Below are 11,115 nucleotides of genomic sequence, written 5' to 3'. Positions count from 1 at the left end.
AATGAGACACAACAAAGACTGTGGTTCACTAGAGTGAATTACTGTCCTATTTCCATGGAGATGGTAAGGACAAATAACATCTTTCCAATCTATAAAACTAGATTCGAGCTTGCAATTAAAGCCTGTGCAGATGGACATACTTCCTACCTGTCTCAGTGGAGATGCACTGGTTGTCATTACCGCCAGAGGTGCAGCAAGACTATGATGACTGTATAGATAAATGACATTTTTGGTATGCTACATGTTAATTTGTGAGCTTTTATCAGCTTTGGACAGAGCCAGGCTGACTTTTTTCTCCTGTTTCCCCATACAGTATATGTGTGCAAGCAGCCAAGCAGCCAAGCCAGTGGACAGACCCCAGCAGCCAAGCAAGTGGACAGTCCCCACCAGCCAAGCAGCCAAGCCAGTGGACAGACCCCAGCAGCCAAGCAAGTGGACAGACCGTTTGAAATGATCCGACAAGTTTCTCACGCACAGTATGTATTTCCCAAATTTAATGTATTCTAAAATTATTTTTTTTATTTGTTTCATTTGCAAGAAATAGTTACAAAGTTTAATGGCCATGACCTAAGTCCAAATATTGCTGATCGTCTTCATAAGCTGCTCATGTGCTTCACAGTTGTGGAGTAGTTGGAGTCCAGCTCCCAATACACATTCATTGTATTGAGAAAAAGGCCTCAAAATTACTCTTATTCCACATAACAGGTAATAAGTGCATTCTGCTAGTTACAAAAACCTATGTAATTATGTCGAATTTTAATCGCCATCTCACAGGGATACGTTGCTTTTTCACTGCAGTGAAAAAAGAATCCATACCATACATACACAAAGTTGACTTCCTTATAACAAATGTAGACATCCTTGTTTATCTTCTTTACGTTGAGTTGACTGTGGTCTACCGCACAGCTTAATCCACCACAAACATTTAGCTCTGTTTAGATGTGGTTTAGGAAATGGGATGTCGGGGATGAAATATACCCGATCGCCTAGCCTCTCAGGACACCTTGTATCAGAGTTGTATTACCCTTTCACATATTAGTATGAATAGTACATAGAGTTGCACGATACCCACGGTATACACGGTGCCAAATCGTAACGGTTCGTGTGTTTCTGCCAGCAAGAACGAACTCCATGAAGACAGCTCTGCTTCAATAGAAACACGCTTCAGAACAAACAACAAGCTAAAGTTCTGTCTCGCTCAGACACGCGCACTGCTTACAGTCACAAACACGAGACAACACACTCACCATGGCAGAAGCACCGGGCCCTAGCAGCGAGTCTGCCACAGCGTCGTCGTCAGTGGCAGCACTAATTTTGCTCCAAAAAACCAAACTCGTTGTTTCAAACTTGTTTCAGTCTAAGTCTTACTTCAACAGTAGGCTATTAAGTTTATCATGCACCAAACAACATTATAAGTAATTAATAAGTATTTATAACTTGTACAAATACATTGCAGTTCATAAAAATAATAATAATAAAAAAGGCTGCAGTATCACGATAATACCCAGAACCGTGATACTTTGTCTGTTATCGTACCGTGGTTACTCATTTTGGTATTGTGACAACTCTAATTGTACATTAGTAATACAGTATGATGGACAGCATGACAGTTCCTCCAGTGAAGCCAAAACATCTCAATCGCCCCCTGGTGGCTGGCTGTAGTGTAGAATATAAAGTCAGCTTTCTCCATGTTGTCAAGTAGGGGGAAAAAAACAAAACTCCAAGTACATGTAATTTTTTGTAGGTAGGTTTTGGACTTGCAGTATGGACAGTACAACATAAAAGTTATGAATATCACTTTAAAGGATAAAACTGATGTAGTGTTTACTTATTGTAAACATGGCCTGTGAAAAGAGCAAAATCTGCAATGTTTTTCTGTTAATAACTATGGTCCCTCTATCCACCGCTAGAAATAGCCTATATATTCCATATCATGTAACTATTTGAAGGCTATGGTATTCAAAAATAAAACAAGTCACATATTTGCCAATTTTCTTTGGTCATAGATTGTTGCTTATGCCCATGCAGTAGAACAGGGTTAGGGGGCTTTCCAGTGTTACTGGATGGGCGGGCAAGGAGCTATCTCTGGTTTCTTCTATTAGGGATTGTGACTGAAAACATGTCATTTGTGCCCAGGGTTCAAAATATTGAAATACTCTTATAATAATGAAATAATACTTATTTTGGAAGTAAAACACAATATTAATTATATAAAGTAACTGTGGATAACTTATATTTCGAAGATTGCCTTAGTTGTTTTAATGTGTAATGACTTACTATCCTTGTTTTTCTGTCACAGTATTTGTTCAGTTTACTAAAATGATTGTTTAACACCCTAAATTTACACATTATCTTTATACATATTAATGTATTTTGATGTACAGTGTTTAATTTTCCATTGTCCAATTCACTAAAATAACTAATACTGTAAATGTGCAGACTTTCCTATTTGATTAAAGGTACATATTTTGTTTATTCATTGTGTCATTGTTGTTTTACTCTGGGAAACCACAATTATGCAGCAAATCAGTGTAGATGGACAAGACGGTTTCATGAAATGTCTACAAAATGCCCTTAATTTACAGGGATTGGCCTTAAATGCAGCTATTTTTGATGTATTTTTAATGTACTCTCCTTTTTTCCATTCTACAATGAACATTTTTAAATCCTGTAATTCTTTAAAATTACAGATTAATGTAAATGGACAGACATTTATCGTTGGTTTAATGCATTTCTGGAATTTTTATACATTATTTCTCAGTCATTGTACATGAAAAAACAATATTTAAACAGGGTATTACTCTAGATAGATTAGGCAATTCCATGAAAAAATACTAAAATACCCTTAATTTACAGGGACTAGCCTTAAATGTAGCTGTTTTTGATGTATTTGTAATGTATTCAGCTTATTTTTCCACTGTCTAATGGTTGTTTTTTTAATATACTAATTCTCTAAAATAACAGATTAATACTGTAAATTTGCAGACATTTATCTTTAGTTTTATGAACCTAGTTTGTTTTTATATGTTACAACTTTGTTATTATACATGGAAAAAAATAGTATTTTAACATGAAATTACTGTAGATGGACTGGGCCGTTTCCTAAAATAACATGAAATTACTGTAGATGGACTGGGCCGTTTCCTAAAATTAATAATGCGTACTGCGAAATTATAGAGATTCATCTGAAAGTTATCTTATTTTAATGTTATTTTACAGTATGATGGGCATTTATCAACTATAATATACTGTATTTAAATTAATTTTGACTTTAAAATCTACTCTGTATTTTTACAGTTATTGTATGTAGTTCTGTAATCCAGTTATTTACTGTAAATTTACGGTATCTGTTTGGAAACTTTGCTGCCAGTACTTTTACCTTTTTTTTTAATACTGTAAAATTACAGAGATTAACCTGAAGGGTATCTGATTTTTAATGTTTTTTGACATGATATGTATGTTATTTTACAGTATGATGGGCATTTATCAACTATAATATACTGTATTTTAATTAATTTTTACTTTAAAATCTACCCTGTATTTTTACAGTTATTGTATGTAGTTCTGTAATCCAGTTATTTACTGTAAATTTACGGTATCTGTTTGGAAACTTTGCTGCCAGTGCTTTTACCGTTTTTTTTACAGTTTTTTTTTTTTTTTACAGTGTACCCAACTCGCATACACATCTCCAGCAGTCTGGTGTTTCCTTCATCCCTAGCCTGAATAACCTATTTGGGTAGCAGTAAAATCGATGAAGGATTTTAAATTGAATTAACCTTATTTTGATATCCCTGGAGACTTGTTTAGTAATTTCAACAATTGTATCCCACTCATTTTCTGTGAACATTATATTCAGATCCCTTTCCCATAAGGTTTTCAGAGCTGAGTTAAATGGGTAACCAGAATTACTCATAAGCACAGAATAATAATGGGAGACCCCATGCCCAATCTCCGCTATCCGCAAAATCTCTTTTATGAGGTCAGTGCCCTGGGGTGGTAGTGTGTAGAGCCAAAAGTAGTGGCGAGGAGGTGTCTCAGCTGAAGATATCTCCAAAATTGATTGCTGGTTAACTTAAACTGTTCAATCAGATTGTCAAATGATTTAAGGACACCATCTTTATACAAATCACCTAGAGTATTAACCCCCTTAATCACCCACTCCTTCCATATAGGTGATGATTTACCAATAAGGAGTTTTGGGTTGTCCCAAAGGCCGGAGGATAAGCTTAAAAAAGGGCTAATCTTAAATAAACGAGACACCTTTCTCCATAGTCCTTGTAAATGAGAGATAATAGGATGGGATTGAGCATTCGGAGGCATTCTAGCCGTCAAGAACAGCAATGGAGGTATTGAAATACACAGTGACTGCTCTATTGCATACCAAGGCGGCGCTCTCTTCGGGGTAATGCCCAATGTGCCAAATGCTTTAGATTGAATGCATAATAATAAAAAAAAAAGATTTGGCATTCCCAGGCCACCTTTCATTACAGGCTTCTGCAATTTATGCAGATGTATTCTTGGCCTTTTACCGTTCCAGAAAAACTTGTTACACATAGCATGAAATTGTTTAAAATATTTTGCTGGGATATTCAGTGGGAGAGACTGAAGTAGATAATTAACTCTAGCAGAACAATTCATCTTTATAATATTGACTTTTCCCCATTGTGAGAGATAAAGCGGAGCCCACCTTTCCAAATCTGTGTTAATTTTGTCGAAGAGTGGTTCAAAATTACATTGCACTATTTTGTCTAGTTGCCTAGGAAACAATATTCCTAAATATTTTATTCCCTTAGGGGGGCATTGAAATGATCCAGCTTGAAATAATGTTTTTGGGCAATACGTCGTCAAAGGAAGGGCCTCAGACTTAGTCCAATTCACTCTGTAGCCTGAGAAACTAGAAAACATTCTTATAGTTTTAAGCAACGCGGGAATAGATTTTGGGTCCGTAATAAATATTAAAACATCATCAGCATATAGCATAAGCTTATGTGTGATCCCCGCAATTGGGACTCCAGGGATATTAGTGTCTTTACGAATTGCTGCAGCTAGAGGTTCTAATGCTAAACAAAACAGTAATGGGGAGAGAGGTGAACCTTGTCGGGTTCCGCGACCTAGCTTAAAGTATGGAGAAATTATGTCATTAGTCTGTACAGCCGCTTGAGGCTCATTATATAACAATTTCACCCACTTTAGAAATGTCTGCCCAAAGCCATAAATCTCCAGCACTTGAAAAAGGTATTGCCACTCTACGCAATCAAATGCTTTTTCAACATCGAGTGAGATGGCTGCTGTAGGTGCATTGCTGTTCCTAACCATCCACATAACATTAATTAGACGTCGAATGTTATCCGAGGCAAATCTGTTAGATATAAACCCAACCTGGTCTGTATGTATTAGAGTAGTTATAACAGTGCTGAGACGATTTGCAAGGATTTTGGAAAGTATTTTAGTGTCTATTGATGTCAGTGAAATTGGATGATAGTTTTTACAGTCCGTGGGCTCTTTGCCTTTATTTAAAATCAAAGATATTAGAGCCTGAGACAATCGGAGGTAACCCTCCTCTTTCAAAAGCTTCATTATACGTTTGTAAAAAGAGTGGAGTGAGCTCCTCCATAAAACATTTATAAAATTCTGTGATCAACCCGTCAGGTCCGGGTGATTTACCAACACGCAGCTTTCGGATAACTTCCTTTATTTCTTCTGCTGTGATTGCAGCATCCAGAAACTTGCGGTGCTCTATATTCAAAGCTGGAAGGTCCAACCCTGCTAAAAATTAAAGAATATCTTCCTTTTGGCAAGAGGACGTGGTGGTATACAGCTCCACGTAAAAATTTCTAAAGGCCTCATTTATGTCTGACGAATTTGTCGCCAGACCCCCACTTTGAGACTGGACAGCAGATATCGTAGCCATGGACTCCTGTTTCTTAATATATCGTGCCAGGAGTTTCCCGGCCTTGTCTACCTTTGTCTCGCCCTGAAGAGTCCAAACTCAACCTTCTGTGATATTATCCAATTATATACGTATTTAAGCTGTGTGCCTGTTTTTAAGATGTGTGGGGAATAGTTTTGCTTTAATTTGTTTTCCACCTCTCTCACTTTCTTCTCCAAGTCTGCAAGTTTCCTTGTGTTTTGTTTTTTCCTGTGCGATGAGAACTGAATAACATGCCCCCTTACAAAGGCTTTCAAGGCCTCCCAAACTGTGCCTACTGATGAGACAGAGGCAATATTTGTTTCGATAAATAACTCTTTTTGTGTTTTCAACGTAGCCTTAAAGGTGTCATCTTGCAAGAGGGAGGAGTTGAATCTCCATCTTGGAGATTTCAAGATATCATTAATAGGGGCCAGGTCAAGTGTTACTATTGCGTGGTCTGCTATTACTATGTTGCCAATTGCACATGACATTATAGATGGAAGTATTTCTTTTGAAATAAAAAAAATAATCAATTCTGGTGAATACATAATGAACTGCTGAAAAAAAATGTATAATCCCTCCCAGTGCGATTAAGCAGATGCCACACATCCACAAGGCCCAGGGCTGAGCACAGTTTCTTAATTGAGAGGTCTAGTCTTACTAGGGACACTTCTGTCTAAAATTGCATCCATAACAATATTCATGTCCCCAGCCCAGATAATTGGATAACTTCCCATGTTAGTCAGTTTACATTCAAGGTTAGCAAAAAACAAAGGGTCATCAGCATTAGGGGCATAAGAATTAGCCAGTATTCATTTTCTCCCTTGAACTTCAGCTAAAATAAATCCTCATCTTTCACCTCTTTTATACATTTTAACTGTAAATGCTTATTCACTTATGTAATAACACCTCTGCTTCGGCTTGTTCCTGGACTACAAAAAACATATCCCACCCATCCTCTCCGTAGTCATACTACATCATACCTGGTTGATTTCAAACTAAAAAGGATCTTATTCCTCTTGCTGGGGCTTCCTAAACCATTTACATTCCAGGTGGCTAGACGCAAATTATTTTGAGTAGACCTTGTTATATTTCACAGAAATGGATAAATGTGGTAGAAAGTGGGTTCCCTGTCTTGTTCTTGAAGCTGGGACTATCTTGAACGAACAAAAAAGAAAAGCAAAAAACAGACAAAAATAATAATAGCAATGATCACAAATAAAACTGAAATGCATAACCATTAACAAACTGCGCAGACCTGAACACACACTGCGCACAGCAATCTTAATAGTCCGTAACTGTCAATAAAGTTGCTGAGAAAACCAAGTCCAACCGTAGCAGCCTACCAAAAGTAATGTCACTGAACTTTGTAGGCACCTTGAGTATGAACAGCCAACCCTTCTAAATACAGACAGTACCATATCTGGTGAGTGCATAAATGTACACTATACTGAATGTGTAGAATAAATAAAATAAAATACTACTTCAATTCCTTTTCAACTCTCAGCCGCATCTGCAGACTGCAGGGGAGATCTGTGATTAAGTGGTCATTTAACTCACGTTCAGGGACGGACTGGAAATCTGGCATACCGTGCATTTGGCCGGTGGGCCGACGTGCTATTTGGGCTGACAAGTCCCGATATATATATATATATATTTAAAAGATTGCCTGGGGGGGTGGGCTGCTCTGGTCCAAAAAGCCGATTTTTTGTCCCAGTCCGCCCCTGCTCACGTTTTCCCGTGAATGAAGAGGGAAAGGGAGAAAACGGGAACATCAGTTCCCACATAGGCGAAGTGGGAAGGTGCCGGGTTACTCCATGTCCCCAGCCAACTGGGATAGTTTTAATGAAGTTCATAGCTGCCTTGGGATTGTCGAAGCGGCGGGATCCCTCTTTTGTGTTGATGCGGAGCGTGGCTGGATACTGCAGGTCAAACTTCACTCCACGCTGATGCAGGACTTTCTTGCACTCTTTGAATGCGTCTCACTTGGCTACAGTGCCCCCGGAGAAGTCTGGAAAAATCATGACATGCTTCTCGTTCCAGAGAGCTCTCCTTTCCCCTGTGATGCGCGCAGAATGGTGTCTCTGTCCCCCGACCGCATAAACGGGTGCGGGTATCTCTAGCATTTCGGGCAAAACCTTCTCCAAAAACGTAATTGCGTTACTTGACTCACAGCCTTCAGGAAAACCAACAAAGCGCAAAATATTTCGTCTGCTCCGATCCTCCATGTCATCAAGCCTCTCAGCGAGAGCCGCCACCAAAGTTGTTAGCTTCTCCTCCATTGATGGAAGTAGCTTTGTGAATTTCCCCCAAGGTCTGCAGCTCTCCGGATATTTGTTACAGGATGGAGAAAATATTTGCAATATCCTCCGCGACGTTACCTGGTGGCTGGCCACCGTCTTCTTCCTGGCTCGCTGGTGAATTAGCATCGCTGCTAGTAGGGCTTCTTTCTCAAGAGGTTTAACAGAAACATTGAATGAAACATTTAGGAGTTGCAACCATTTGTTATACACAGCCCCCTTAGTTCAGGGGCTCAGATGTAATTGACAACAACAATGAAAAACAAAACAAATGAACATAATCATCACTCATGGGCATCGAGTTTCCTCTTTTGTGATGTTTTTACACTGTAGTATATGGGGTTCACCTCTTTGATAGGTAGATGACATTTCAAGCAATAGATTTGTAAAAAACCTTAAAACTAACTTTACTATTTTAGTTTTGTAGTTTAAAAAAAACCCCACCAGTCCCTTCTCAGGAGGTGTACAATGACAGGCCACGGTGTGTGTGTGTGAGGTTTTGGTTGAAAAGTGTAGAATTGGTCTTTGTCACATCTCTGTTCCTTCATTATACTGTACAAACCTCTTCCTCTATTCTCCTCTGTTGTCCCTGCCTCTCTCTCTCTTTGTATGTATGTGTTTATGTGTGTGTGTGTGTGTGTGCGTGCGTGCATGTGGCTCGTGGCAGAAGGTGCCACACACACACACACACACACACACACACACACACACACACACACACAGCCCTCTGTATAAGCTCGGTCTCTTTCTTAGGTGTGAAGATTAGCCTGTTTCTACATCTCTTCAGTTCTGTTTATTTGCTTTTTGGTTGCCCTAAATTAAACATTTTAGTAGTAAATACTGAAATATATTTTTGAATTTGTATTTTCAGGTTTAGTATTGTTAAGATACTGCCCTGAAGCTTTAGATCTCAAATATTGTTCCAGAAATTGTGTCTTATACAGAATTATAAAATGTTTAAAAATGAAATTCAAAACATTTCATTCAAAAAAGATGTAAGAAGTTGTTTTATTAGGGTAATTAAATACATATTACAGGCCTAAATTAGATTATGGAAGTTGCATAAATGTGTAATTTCACCACTGTGATAACTGTTATACTTTATTATTGTTGCTACCTTTTTTTTTAATTTTGTTTTTGTTTTTTTATGATTATTTAATTCACTATATTTGTCTTTAATGAATATAATCAACAAACTATAAGGGGTTGGCCGGGAACTGAGTGGCCCTGAAATGTGTGAAAAAACTTAAAAGTTAAAAGTTCTATCTAGCTCTATATTCTTATGAAACCATGCCAGATACAGTAGCCATATTCAAAAAAACAACAAGCAATATAAGGTCATGATACAGTAATTGACTTTACATAGCAACAGTAACTAGGGACTGCCCTTTGAACATCAAGGGCACGGAATTCTTATGATGTCACTGATGATTCATCAGTTAGTACCTGCAGGTTAGGTAAGTGTTTACACTCTTCTCATTATTATTTCACTTCTTGCACGTGATATATTATTGTGAGACGGACTATAGAACAATACTCTAAGTGTCTAAACTCATCTCATTATTTCACTAAAGTCTTCTTACAGGTGATTTCTCATCGTGAAACAGACAATACAGTGATACAATATGCTTTCAAAACTGTCTTATGCAGCTGCAGCCCCTACAACTGGAGTAGGTCTGCAATTTCCAGCGTTCTCGGCAGGGAAAGTGGTTCAAACAGAATGGAGGCCCTTGCCAGACAGTTGAAAGACAAGGAAACCGAACTCCAAAGAGCAAAGGAGGACGGGTCCTTACAGGAGGCGAGGGTAAATGAACTCTCTATAAATTTGGAACAGGAGAGCACTGAGAACAGAGCTCTCTGGGACCAAATTGAATATCTAACCAATCAACTTGGTCAAGAGAGGGAATGCAGAAAAAGACACCAGGATATGTACCGACAAGAAATTCTGAAGAACCAGGAACTGAACACTATGAAGATGCAGCTTCTCCAACAAGTGGAAGAAATGCAGAACCAACACAGGTGCATGCTCTCTCATGCAAATACAACACAAAGAGAACTTGAATCCCTCAACGAAGAATACAATGACCTCCTCAGTTCGTATGATGAAGTCTACGAAAACCTAGAATCAGAGACTGCTAAAAACAAGACTCTCTCTGACCGTGTTGGAAATTTAACCATTCAAATCAGCCAAGAGAGAGAATGCAATATGAAGATTACCCAACAAGTAAAAGAAATTAAGAACGCAAGGACAACTTAAGAACATCACCAGAGAATACAACAGCCTCCTGAGTTCATACAATGAACTTGTCAGGAACACAGTGATTCCAGAAAAAATATGAAATGGATGTCTGTGCAGAACAACAAACGACTGCCAGGGTTGAGAAAAAACTTAGGATGGTAAGAAGGAGGTATGCCAGCAGGTTCAAAGAGTTGAAAACCCAGCTTGAAGGTTCAGAAGAAAACCTGGAATCAGAGACTGCTAAAAACAAGACTCTCTATGACCAGATTAAAGATTTAACCAGTAAACTCAGTCAAGAAAGAGAATGCAAGATGAGGTTTTTCCAACAAGTAAGAAGAAACGAGAACAAGCAAAGACAACTTGAGAACCTCACCGAAAATTACAACAGCCTCTACAGTGCATACGATGAACTCCACAAAAATATGACATGGATTTGACTAGAGAAAAAGAAAGGAATGCCATCCTGAGGAAAAACCACCAGTTCTGGGTTTTGTGAATACAGCCGGTCTCTTCATCCACTTGTTTTGAGTCCTGTGGAACATAATTGGACTCTTCAGCCACTTGCTCAGGGTTCTGTGAAACACTGAAGGAGGACTCTTCCAGAGGTTCGGGCTCCTGTTTCTCCTTCGTTAACATCCTGTTGGCATTGTCCTTTTGCATCATCT

General features: G+C 38.4%; 1 long non-coding RNA gene across 1 annotated transcript in view; it reads right to left on the bottom strand.

Annotated features, from left to right (window-relative positions):
• LOC113747597 (uncharacterized) overlaps window positions 1-9,516 on the bottom strand; it is a 21,130-nt gene extending 11,614 nt beyond the window's left edge. Inside the window, exons 1-2 of the long non-coding RNA XR_003463719.1 lie at window positions 9,405-9,516; window positions 8,050-8,052 (exon numbers count right to left, since the gene is read on the bottom strand). This is a non-coding gene — a long non-coding RNA (uncharacterized LOC113747597). The remainder of the gene's footprint in view (window positions 1-8,049; window positions 8,053-9,404) is intronic.
• Window positions 9,517-11,115: the final 1,599 nt, after the last annotated feature.

This window comes from Larimichthys crocea, chromosome XIV (assembly GCF_000972845.2).
Source record: "Larimichthys crocea isolate SSNF chromosome XIV, L_crocea_2.0, whole genome shotgun sequence".
NCBI classification, from domain to species: domain Eukaryota; kingdom Metazoa; phylum Chordata; class Actinopteri; family Sciaenidae; genus Larimichthys; species Larimichthys crocea.
The sequence above is the reverse complement of the archived record's forward strand: the minus strand, read 5'-3'. Positions and strand labels throughout refer to the sequence as shown.